Source organism: Prosopis cineraria, unplaced genomic scaffold (assembly GCF_029017545.1).
Source record: "Prosopis cineraria cultivar Desert tree isolate PC_DT_omini unplaced genomic scaffold, ASM2901754v1 PC5, whole genome shotgun sequence".
NCBI lineage: Eukaryota > Viridiplantae > Streptophyta > Magnoliopsida > Fabales > Fabaceae > Prosopis > Prosopis cineraria.
In genome coordinates this window covers 20201670-20213105 of record NW_026555336.1, presented here as the reverse complement: position 1 = coordinate 20213105, position 11436 = coordinate 20201670, and the positions used below count along the sequence as shown (strand labels likewise).

At 33.3% G+C, this 11436-nt stretch overlaps 1 non-coding gene across 1 annotated transcript; it reads right to left on the bottom strand.

The window, feature by feature from the left end:
* Positions 1-391: 391 nt before the first annotated feature.
* On the bottom strand, positions 392-498 carry LOC129312214 (small nucleolar RNA R71). The gene has a single exon (XR_008593466.1). It is a non-coding gene; the product is annotated as a small nucleolar RNA R71 (small nucleolar RNA).
* Positions 499-11436: the final 10938 nt, after the last annotated feature.

Below are 11436 nucleotides of genomic sequence, written 5' to 3'. Positions count from 1 at the left end.
AGAAGTAGGCATGCATCATCCTCTAAATGATGAGATTTATATTAGGCAACTTACTTCTCCTAATTGGAATACTAATCCCTATGGTTTGTACATTCCTCAACATAATCATATGTTTGAGCTTAAACATTCTCTTGTTCAAGTATTACCTAAGCTTCATGGGCTGCGTGGTGAGGATTGTCATAGATTCTTGTATTCTTTATATCTTGTGTGCAATACCATGAAATCGATGGGTGCTCATTTAGATGATGTTCAAGCTAGGACTTTTGTGTTTTGTCTTGGGTCTCATGCTGAAGAGTGATGTATGAACTTTCCACCTCATGTTAAGGTACACACTTCGGAAGAGTTGAGAGACATGTTTTTGAATAAATTCTTTCCATCATCTAAGCTAGCTAACTTGAGAAAACAAATCATAAGCATGGTACAAAATTTTGATGAAAGTCTTTTTGAGTTTTGGAATAGATTCCAATCTATGCTAGCTAGATGTCCACATCATCAAATTCCAAGTGAGCATCTTATTTAATATTTCTATGATGGTCTCTTGCCAAAAGATAAAATGAGTCTAGATGCCGTATTTAATGGCTCCCTTAGTGATTTGTCTCCCAACAAAGCTTGGGAATTGATTAATAAAATGGCACAAAGTAGAGCTTAGTATAGGGTAAGGGAACCTAAAGTAGCTTTGGTTACTAATGGTTTGTTCAGCTCACAATTAGATAACCTTACATATAGAATTGGAAAGCTCATTTCACCACAAGTAAATGCAAATGCTAATTTAAGGAGTGTGTCTAATATCGGTGTTCCTTACAATGCTATGGTCCCTAGTTCTTTTTGTAACTATTCCATGCATAAGGAAGGTAATTGTCCTTTACAATATGAATAGGCTCATGAGTTGAATGCTATGTATAGGGCAAACAACCAAGGAGGAGGTCAATAAGGCATGTATGAGAACACATACAATTCAACTTGGAGAAATCATCCTAACTTGTCTTATGGTAATCCAAGTAGAGCCTTAAATCAAGAACACTAAAGAGGGGGATTTCAAAGATACTAAAACAATGATGACTCAATGTCATGTGGATAAGGTAGTGTCTCAAATTTTTATTAAGGCAAAGGTAATGGTTCCTACTCTCAACCACCTAGTTCTTCTAGGTAAATTGCACCTATTGATGGACCATCTTCTTCACCTTCTAATGCCAATAGCATGCTATCTAAAAATTTTGAGTTGTTATTAAATGAGGTTAAGAGTGATAGAGAAGCTCAACAAGATCAAAACAAAGCTACCAATAATGTAATGTCTTCCATAAAAAATGCTATAGAAGCTTTGTGTAAGCAAAGAAGTGTTTTAACTAACCATATTTCTTCTACTAATGCTCAACAACCTACTTTTCCTAGCTATACAGTTGTCAATCCTAAGTCTTCTATTAATGCTATTGAGCTTGGAAGCAAAAAAATGGTTAGTAAAAATGATGAAAATGAGCTTGTTGATAGAAAATTCAATTTTGGAAATTCTTGTCCAGCACCTCTTCTTTGTGATTTTAATGTTAATTCTTGCTCTAATTATGTTATTTCTTGTAGTAATGAAGATGAGGAAGGTGTGGAACAAGTCTACAGTGATCCCCCACCTCAAAAAGAGCCAAAAGAGCAAGAAAATCAAAGAAATCAAGGCCAAAATGCCACTGTACAGCAAAGATATGCTTTTGGATAGTAAGCACATGAGAAAGAAAAGGAGAACAAAGATTCACCAAGCCAAGAAATTGTGAGGAAATTGCCCTTCCCTTAAGCTTAAGCATCCAAATCACTAGCTCAAGCACCACAAGACCAAGAGGTAATGAATTTCTTTTCTAAAATTCAAGTGAACGTGCCTCTTTAAGATTTGATTAAGAACATTCCTAAATATGCAAAATTTCTCAAGGAGTGTTGCACTAATAAGGAAAATTTAAACCCAATGCTAGAGTCCTATCTTGAAGCCCCAGCTTCCCATAAAGTGTGAGGATCCTAGATCCTTCACTATCCCTTGCCAAATTAGGCCTTTTAAATTTTCTCATGCATTGATTGCTTTAGGTGAAACAATAAATGTGATGCCATCTTCCATTTATTCTTTATTAAAAATTGATTGTTTGCATGCCACTAACATGATTTGTTAATTGGCTGATAGAAGTGTTAGGAGACCTCAAGGAATTATTGAGGATTTGATTGTAAGTGTGAAAAATCTTCTATTTCTGGTTGACTTTTATGTTTTTGGATATGGCTAGCAAGGGAAATAGGGAGGATATACTTTTCTTGGGAAGGCCATTCATGAGAACTACAAGGACTCTTATAGATATACCCATGGGGACATTGGTGTTAAAGTGTGTTAATGAGAATGTTGGTTTTAGCATTTATGAAGCAATGATGCACCCTTATTAGGACTATTATTTTCTAGGTATTAATACTATTGATGGCATTATTGATGACTTCGTAACATCTAAAAACTTTAAATTGGAAAAAATTAATTAATTAAGGGATAAATTAGTTAAAAATATGATTGATTTATTTAATTATGTTTTTGGGTTGCTAATTGAATTTTTAGGTCATATTGGGCTCTAAATTGAGTTAGGATGAAAGTCGAGTCAAGTCAGGAGGCATCAAGGGGAGCAAAATCAACTTGTTGCTTGCTGCGTCGTGAGCTGTGGCTTGTGTGGCGTGCGCTGTGGTGCACGGCACGGCAGGCAACTTAAAATTTTGAAAATGATTAGAAAAAGTTAGTTTTTATGATGGGAAACCTAAAGCAAACCTAAAAAGTTTAGGCACTGCTAGGGTATCATTTTAGGAGGATTTTGATGATAAATTGAGCCTTTACACTCTTGAGTAATTTTCCTACCTTTCTCCTTTACCTTTTCATCTCATTTTCCATGAGATTTAGAAGAGTGAGCATTTGCTCTGAATGGATTAAGCCATGAGTCTATGTTTTAAAGGTTTCTATTAACTCTAAAGATTTGATTTAGGTTTATTAATCTTAGATATGTGATAATATGAAGCTACTTTATTGTTTGGTGAAAGTTGGATCAAGCCCTAACTTGATCATGGGGTTTTGAAGTATGATAAGTTGAGATCTTAAGTGTTATGTTGTGAGAGAGTTAGAGGGAGGCTTGAAGGGATTGTGTGAACAAATTCTAATCTTAACAAGCCTCTTATTGAGCAGTGGGAGAATTGGGAGGTTGTTGGTAGCTAATAGTGCTCGTGCTAATTAAAAATTAACATATAGTACTTGTTGATGTAGATTGTGGTGTGGGAAGACTTATTCACACAAGAAGAGATTTAGTACCACGGATAACCCTTTTAGTAATAAAAGGGTTGAGGTAACTAGATAATTTGCATCATTTATTACCTTGAATAAGTTATTCTCAAGTTGCTTTTCTATGATTTGTTGTGTATATATGTATAAATTTTGTTAAGGTTAACTATTTTAGAAAATGAGTAGAGTATTGGTTTGTGAAATTCTATGTTTTTGAAGTAAATGGTAAGATTTGTAATATTTATTTAGAAAGTGGTTTGTGCATGGTCAAGTAGAGATATGTAGTGAAATGTGGCATATTAGAGGGTAGGAGGTCACCCTAGTAAAGTTACTGAAGATTAAGTCCATATGGCATTACTGGCATCTCAGGATGTCAGGTGTAGCACTTACTCTCCTTAGTGCCAAAAAATGGGTGCGATATTGGAGACTTATTCTCCTTAGTACCTAAAAGGGTGTGGAGTTAGAGACTATATTCCTTAGCATCTATAGGATACGGTGTTAGAGTAACGACACCTCAATTACTTGTAATAGGGGGAACCAGTAGCCTAAAAGTGGTTTAAGACACCTTAGCTGATTAGTCCTATCATGGATGGTGAGCTTGGAAATCATACATGTGGTTTGATTTTGTGAAATGGCCTACCAGTTTAGTCGGGAGTATTGGAGGACTGGATGGTTAGGGATCATGCATATAACTTGTGGTGATCTTATATGGTGTGTTTATTTGACTTGATTTAAGGCTTGTTTATAATTTGGCATGTTAATCAATAATGTAGATTATCTTAATTATTTAGATTTTTATCTCACCCTGTGGTTATCATTTTATAGGTTCTACTAATGAGACTGAGCCAGGGAGGGAATCGGGAAAGGGCTAGCATACTTGCTACATTCTCATTGTAAAGCTTGATTTCTATTTGAGTCATGTACATATGATATGAATATATCATTTTAATTAATTGCACTTGTTTCATACTATGTTATTTTGTATTTTAGCCTAATATTGTATATGATGTGATATATGGCATTTTTTGTGGTGATGGGCTAAGATATTAATACAAGTGTAAGAAATGTTTTATCTATGTGGTGGCAATGCATATGTAATGTATTATGTGGCAATAGAGGCCAAATAGTGTATATGGTGTTAATTTGGTATTTTGGCCATATAGGGTGAAATGGCCATTAAGTAGCCAAATTTAGTGTTTGGTATATTTTTGTGTGTTTGAATGCTCACTCAAGTGTATTTTAGTCCATTGGACTTGGTTCAAATCTCATAATGGGTTAATGGTAAAATTTATGAGTTTTGGGTACTTAGATGCTTGAAGATCGCTTTAAAAACTGACTTTTGCATCTGAGCATCTAAAATTATCATATGGTGTCAGATCGTAATGAAACTTGTACCATTAGTTAGCTTATTGAATAAGTTTCATGTGGGCACTTGAATCACTCCAATCAGACATCAGATATGAAAATGGCATGCGTTCGAAGTTCATCCAGAAAAGCTATCATGATAGCATTACTGTCATGGACACGTGCGTCGCAGCGCATTTTGTGCAAGCCATGACACATGGTACAACGAGAAAACTTGCTGTCTATGCCACATGCTATGGCGCATGGACCACGAGCCATGGAGCATGGACCAAAACACTTAAAAATGACATTTTTGGCTCTATTTTAAAGTGTTTTGCTTCTCAAAACTTTTCCATACTTTCAATACCTTTATAAATCATTAAGTTTGAGCTCAAACTATAAATTTGAAGGGTTTTTATGGGATCCCAAATATTTAACAATTATTTTTAAAAGATTATTAGTTTTAACCCTTATATCTATAATGTGAGATTAAGAGCAAATCCTTGCTCCTAATTATGATTGTTGTTGTGATTGTGTAGTGAATTTTGGTAATGTCAATGTGGACATTACAAACTTAGTAAATGAACATGCTTTATCTTTGCCTCTTTCATGTGATACTTTGTCATCTACTCTTACACCTAGCATGGTTTGTTCTTGTAAGGCTGTTATTTTTTGTGTTAATTGTGGAAGAATTGCTTTTAAATTGCTTGATAAAGATTCTCCTTTGGACTTTCTTTTATGGATAGTTGTGATTTATTTTTTTGATTTCTATGTTTGATCATGGGAAAGGTATTTCTCCTTGTTTTGTAGGTTCCAAAGACACAGGGCAACCATTCTTGTCTTGATGTTCTTAAGATTCCCAAGCATAAGGATGGAAGCTTATCCAAAACAACAATAGAGGCTTTGAAAACTATTAGGACAAGTGAGAACTTCTTCTAAAAGCAAGGAGAGGGCGTGAAGATGCTTAAAGAGAAGGATAAAGCAAATTGTTTAAATATGGAAAAATTTCCAGCTTTATTATTTTATGAGAATTCAGCCAAAGCAAGCTTAAAGAGGAGGAAAAGGGCAAAGCAAGGATGGACAAAGGATTAGACCTTAAAGGGCTAGTGCCATCAAGTGTGGAGCCTCTTAGCTTGGAATTGAAGCCATTACTATCTAATTTGAAGTATGCATACTTGAAAGAGGGAGAAAAGCTTCCGATAATAATTTCTAACTCTCTCTCTCTTGTGATGAAGAACATGCTTTGCTAGATATCATTAGGAAAAATATTCTTGCCATTAGTTGGACATTGGGGGATATTTCGGGCATTGATCCACTTATGTGCACTCATAGAATTTTACTTGATGATCATGCAAAACCCATTAAACAACCACAAAAGAGATTGAACCCATTGATTCTTGATGTAGTGAAGAAAGAGTTGTTAAAACTCTTTTGTGCCGATATTATTTACCCCATTAGTGATAGTAAGTGGGTCTCACCTACTCAAGTAGTTCCTAAAAAGGGTAGGATCATGATTGTGAAAAATGAGAAGGGGGAATTAGCGCCACTAGATTGCTAAATGCATGGAAGGTTTGCATTAATTATAGAAAGCTCAATGATGCCACTAAGAAAGACCATTTCCCTTTGCCATTCATAGATCAAATGCTTGAGAGACTTGCTTGCAAGTCTCACTCTTATTTTTTAGATGGCTTTAATGGTTATTTTCAAGTTCCCATTGATCCTATTGACCAAGCGAAAACTACTTTTACTTGTCCTTTTGGGACATTTGCATATAGAAGGATGTCTTTTGGTTTATGTAATACCCAGGGACATTTCAAAGGTGCATGATGAGCATTTTTAGTGATTTCATTGAACATTACATGGAAGTTTTTATGGATGACTTTATGGTTTGTGGAGATTTATTTTCATCTTCTCTTGCATCTTTGGATAAAGTGTTAAGTGAGTGCATTGAGAAGAAGCTTATCCTTAATTTTGAAAAGTTCACTTTATGGTTGATAAGGGCATAGTTTTAGGTCATCTCATTTCATCAAAGGGCATTGAGGTTGATAAGGCAAAGATTAAGGTCATTACTTCTCTTCCTTATCCAACTTGCATCCAAGATTTGAGATCATTTCTAGGTTATATGGGATTTTTTGGAGATTTATCAAACGTTTTTCACAAATTACATTGCCTATGACAAAGTTTTTGCAAAAGGATGTTGCATTTGAGTTTGATCAAGCTTGTAAGATGCATTTGATTGCTTGAAAAGTATGCTTGTCACACCCCTATCTTGCAAGCTCCTAATTGGTCATTACTATTTAAATTATCTTATGATACTTCTAACTTTTCTATAAGTGCTATACTTGTACAAAAGGATGGTAAGCTCTCACATGTTATAGCATATGCATCTAGGATACTTGATAGCACACAAGTTAATTACACTACAACAGAAAAGGAGCTACTTGCCATTGTCTTTGCACTTGATAAATTTGGATCTTATTTGATTTGTTCCAAGTGCATTATTTATAGTGATCATTCTGCCATCAAGTACTTGATGAAGAAGGTGAGAGCAAGCCAAGGTTGATTTGGTGGGTGATTCTTATGTAAGAATTAACTTGAAAATTAGGGATAGAAGTGGTTCTGCTAATGTGGTAGTCGACCATTTGTCAAGGCTTCCATATCTTGATGATTCATTGGTAACTTCTAACCTTAACTCTTCTATTGTTGACTCTTTTAGGGATGATGTGCTTTGTGCTATCTCCACTAAATTACCTTGGTATGCTTGCATGGCTAATTATCTTAAGTATGGTGTTTTGCCTAATGATTGGTATAGGTTTAAATTGAATAAATTGAGAAGTGAAGCTAAGTTCTACATTTGGAAACCACCTTTCATGTGAAGGATTATAGTGATAAAGTACTTAGAAAATGTGTTGATGATTGTAATATGTCTTCCATACTTGAATTTTGTCATTCTTATGCATGGGGAGGACATTTTAGTGCTAAAAGAACATCTAGAAAGATCTTGGATTATGGACTTTATTGGCCATCTTTGTTCAAAGATTCTTTTATGTTTTGCAAAAATTGTTTGAAATGTCAAAAAGTCTCTAGTTGAAGCAAAAGACATGAAATACCTCAAATGCCTATTCTCTTTTGTGAAATATTTGATGTTTGGGTTATTGATTTTATGGGACCCTTTCCTTCTTCATTTAGGAACAATAATATCTTGTTGTGTGTTGATTATATTTCTAAGTAGATTAAGGCTATACCTACTCATACTTGTAATGCAAGAGTTGTTGTGAAATTTCTTAAATCTTTCATTTTTTTATAGTTATGGAGTCCCTAAAGCATTGGTGAGTGATCAAGGCTCACACTTTTGCAACAAAGTGATGAAGGCTCTCTCGACTAAATATGGGGTCAAGCATAAAGTTTCAACACCTTATCATCCCCAAATCAATGGTCAAGCCGAGATCTCCAATACGGAAGTCAAAGCCATTCTTTCAAAAGGTTGTCAACACAAATGGGAAGGATTAGTTATTACACCTTGAGGATGCACTTTGGGCTTATAGGACTGCCTTCAAGACACCTTTAGGGATGTCCCCTTTTCGGCTTGTCTTTGGGAAAGCATGTCATCTATTAGTTGAGCTTGAGCATAAAGCTTATTGGGCAATCAAAGAGCTCAATATGGATGAGGAGCTTATGGCTGAGGAGAGATTCCTTCAAATTCAAGAATTAGAAGATATAAGACTTGATGCATTTGAGAACTCAAGGATCTATAAGGAAAAGACAAAGCTCATCCATGATCAAATGGTTCTTAGAAAGGAATTCCATATTGGTGATCTAGTTTTCTTGTATCAAACTAGATTTATTCATAACATTTCAAAACTCCAGTCTAAATGGCAAGGTCCTTTCCTTGTAACCAATGTTTTTCCATATAGAGTGCTTCAACTTTTCCATGAGCCATCATCATCCACTTTGCAAGTTAATCGACACCTTTGCAAGCTCTCAAGAAGAGAAATGAAGAAGCCATGGAGAAACACAACTTCAAGCCACTATGAGAAGCATCAAAGGTTGTATCTATCCTTGCTTATTACTTGCATTTCTTTATACACATAGCACACAAGTGGATACACTTATTCGTAATGCTTACTACCACTTTTCTTGCATGTGTTTGTGCTTTGTGTAACTTTTGTTAAAGCATAAGTATGGGGGAGAAACAACCTAGTTCATTAGTTTAGAAATTTTATAGTCTTGTTGTATTTGTTTCATTTAGTTTTAGAAAATAAATTGTGCCTTAATTTTGGGTGAGTTTGATTTAGTCAATTTGCCATTTTTAGACTTTTATAGTGGTGTTTTGTTTTTAATTTAGAGAAATTGCATTTTTTAGAGCTTGACAATTCTTTGTTTCTAATTTCTCTGCATTAGAAGGAGTTTTGACTTGGAAGTTGTTTTATTGAAAGCTACATGTCTTACCTTCAATTTAAACTTGATTTGGTCAAATTTAGACGTGAGGAGTGTTTTGTGTATTTTTTTTTCTAAGCTATCAAGGTCCTAGGAGTCTTTACAAAGGATTTCAAAACCTTAAGGCTACTTTGAGTTAGTATATCTCTCACATTATGTGTCTAAATTGCTTAGTTCTAGTCTTGAATTTCTCCTTATTGTCTTGGCTCTTTTTTGGTGTTTATCATTTTATCTACTTTTGTCTTTGTCTCTTTGAAAAATTTGCTGGAATCTAATAAGGTCATCTGGACGAATTTTTTTTTTTTCCAGAACTGTAGACCCTTTTGTGAAAAATTTTGGGAACTATTGGGAAAGAATTTCAAGCTAAAATTTTTATACCATATTTCTATGTGTGTCTTTTGTCTCTCATAAAATTTTAATAGGAATTTCTCATGTGGATCTTTTGTTATAAAATTCGCAAGTTCACTATCCTGAGAGAGATATTTTCAGGATTTCCATAATAGTCATAATTTTGGTATTTTTGGTCCTATGACCTTATTTGCTCCTAAACATTTTTCTCTTGTACTTTTATTATGCATTCATTATTGATCTCACCTTATTTTATCATTAGTCTATACATACATTGAGGACAATGCATGATTTAAGTGTGGAGGAGAGAAATAAATATTTTGTTTTGGCTTTTAATAAAAATTTCAAAAAAAATTTAAAAATTTTGTGTTTTGTTTTGTTTTATTTTGTTTGAGGTTACTTAATGACCTAGCTCTTTGAATGTATTTTAATGCTTGAAATGTGGTAATTTTTAAGATTGACTAGGTGTGAATTGAACATTCTTTTACCTTTAATTAATGAATTAGAGTAGCACATTACCCTTTCATAGAAGAGGCCAAAAGCTCATATGTGATTAATTCCTTTGTGATGTTACCCTCTAGAATTTATTTTGCTTCCTAATTGAGACCACATGTCTTGCACTTGTTTAATAGAAAATGAAAGGGAGCATTTATAAAAAATAGCCAAGAGCCAAACAGCCAACCTATTATTATTATTAATTATTCTTTGTTAGCCACTTTGAGCTTTTGGTTTGATTCTTAAAAATAAATAGTCACCTATTTTTCCCAAGGAATGCATGTTATACTTTTATATATATTTTTAATATTCATTGCATGTCATAGATCAAGTGAGTGGATGCCTATTGTCATTTTTCTATCCATTACTCTTTATCTTTTATTGTTATACCATTATATCCATTCTTTTCTATTGTTTTCAAAGAGTTAAGGGCAAAAAAAAAAAAAAAAAAGAAAAGAAAGATTTTAAAAATATATATATATAGTGAAAAACTAAAATAATAAAGTTGCTAGAAAAAGAAACAAAAAGAAGAAGAACAGAAGGAGAAAAAGAAAAGAAAGACAAGAATAAAAGTTGCCTAGCTCATTTAATTTCATTGTTTTATTATTTCTTATCATTTTTTTTCATCCTTATTGTGTTAAGGTGTCTGCTCAATTAAATTTGGTTATACTTTGTTATATTAAAGGAATATATCTTGACATTAGCATTATCTTGATGCTAACCCTATTTTTCTTACATACATTTCTTAGACATCTTTTCATTACCCACATTACAACCTAATAAAGTCCACTTGATTCTTGATTGCAAGTGCTATTTAGTGGTAGAGATGTAGAAGGGTTACAAACTTATGGTAGGGTTTATCCTAAGGAATTTTGAGTGAAATTGAATACCTTATATACTTTGAGTGATGAGAGCAAACACTTTACCTAAAGAGGCTTACTCTTTAACATTGATTCTTGGTAAGGGTTTGTTTGTGATGTGCATAATTCTTTCTTAATTATTGCCACACTGATTGATAATTTATATAAGTTCTTGAGCTAGTATTTTAGTGACTTTGAATAATGTTTTTTTTCTTGTTTCTTTGACTTTGAGTTTTTTTTGGGACCTTTTTCACCTAATTTTGCTTGAAGTGCAAAAGATAAGTATGGGAAAAATTGATAAAACATATTTTTTACCAACTTTTATTTGTCAATTAGGACCTTTTTATTAATAATTTATCACCTTTAGGTGCATACATTTCATTAGATTTGGAATTTTGCTTAAGCTTCTAGGTTTAGTGTACCAGGGGTATTTTGATCGATTTTTTTTTTGAGAAAATGTACAAGAAAAATTGACAAAGTTCATTTTATGTCTAGTTGATGAGTGGTCAAATTATATTTTTGAAATTTATTTTAGTTTGAGAGTAATTAATAAAAAAGTTGACACTTTATTAAGTGTCTTAGTTTGACCTAATTTTTTATTTACCTTTGTGTGAAATTTTTATATAATTTCGTACATCCTAAAACTTGGTTATTTTAATAAATTATCCCTTCTAATTATGA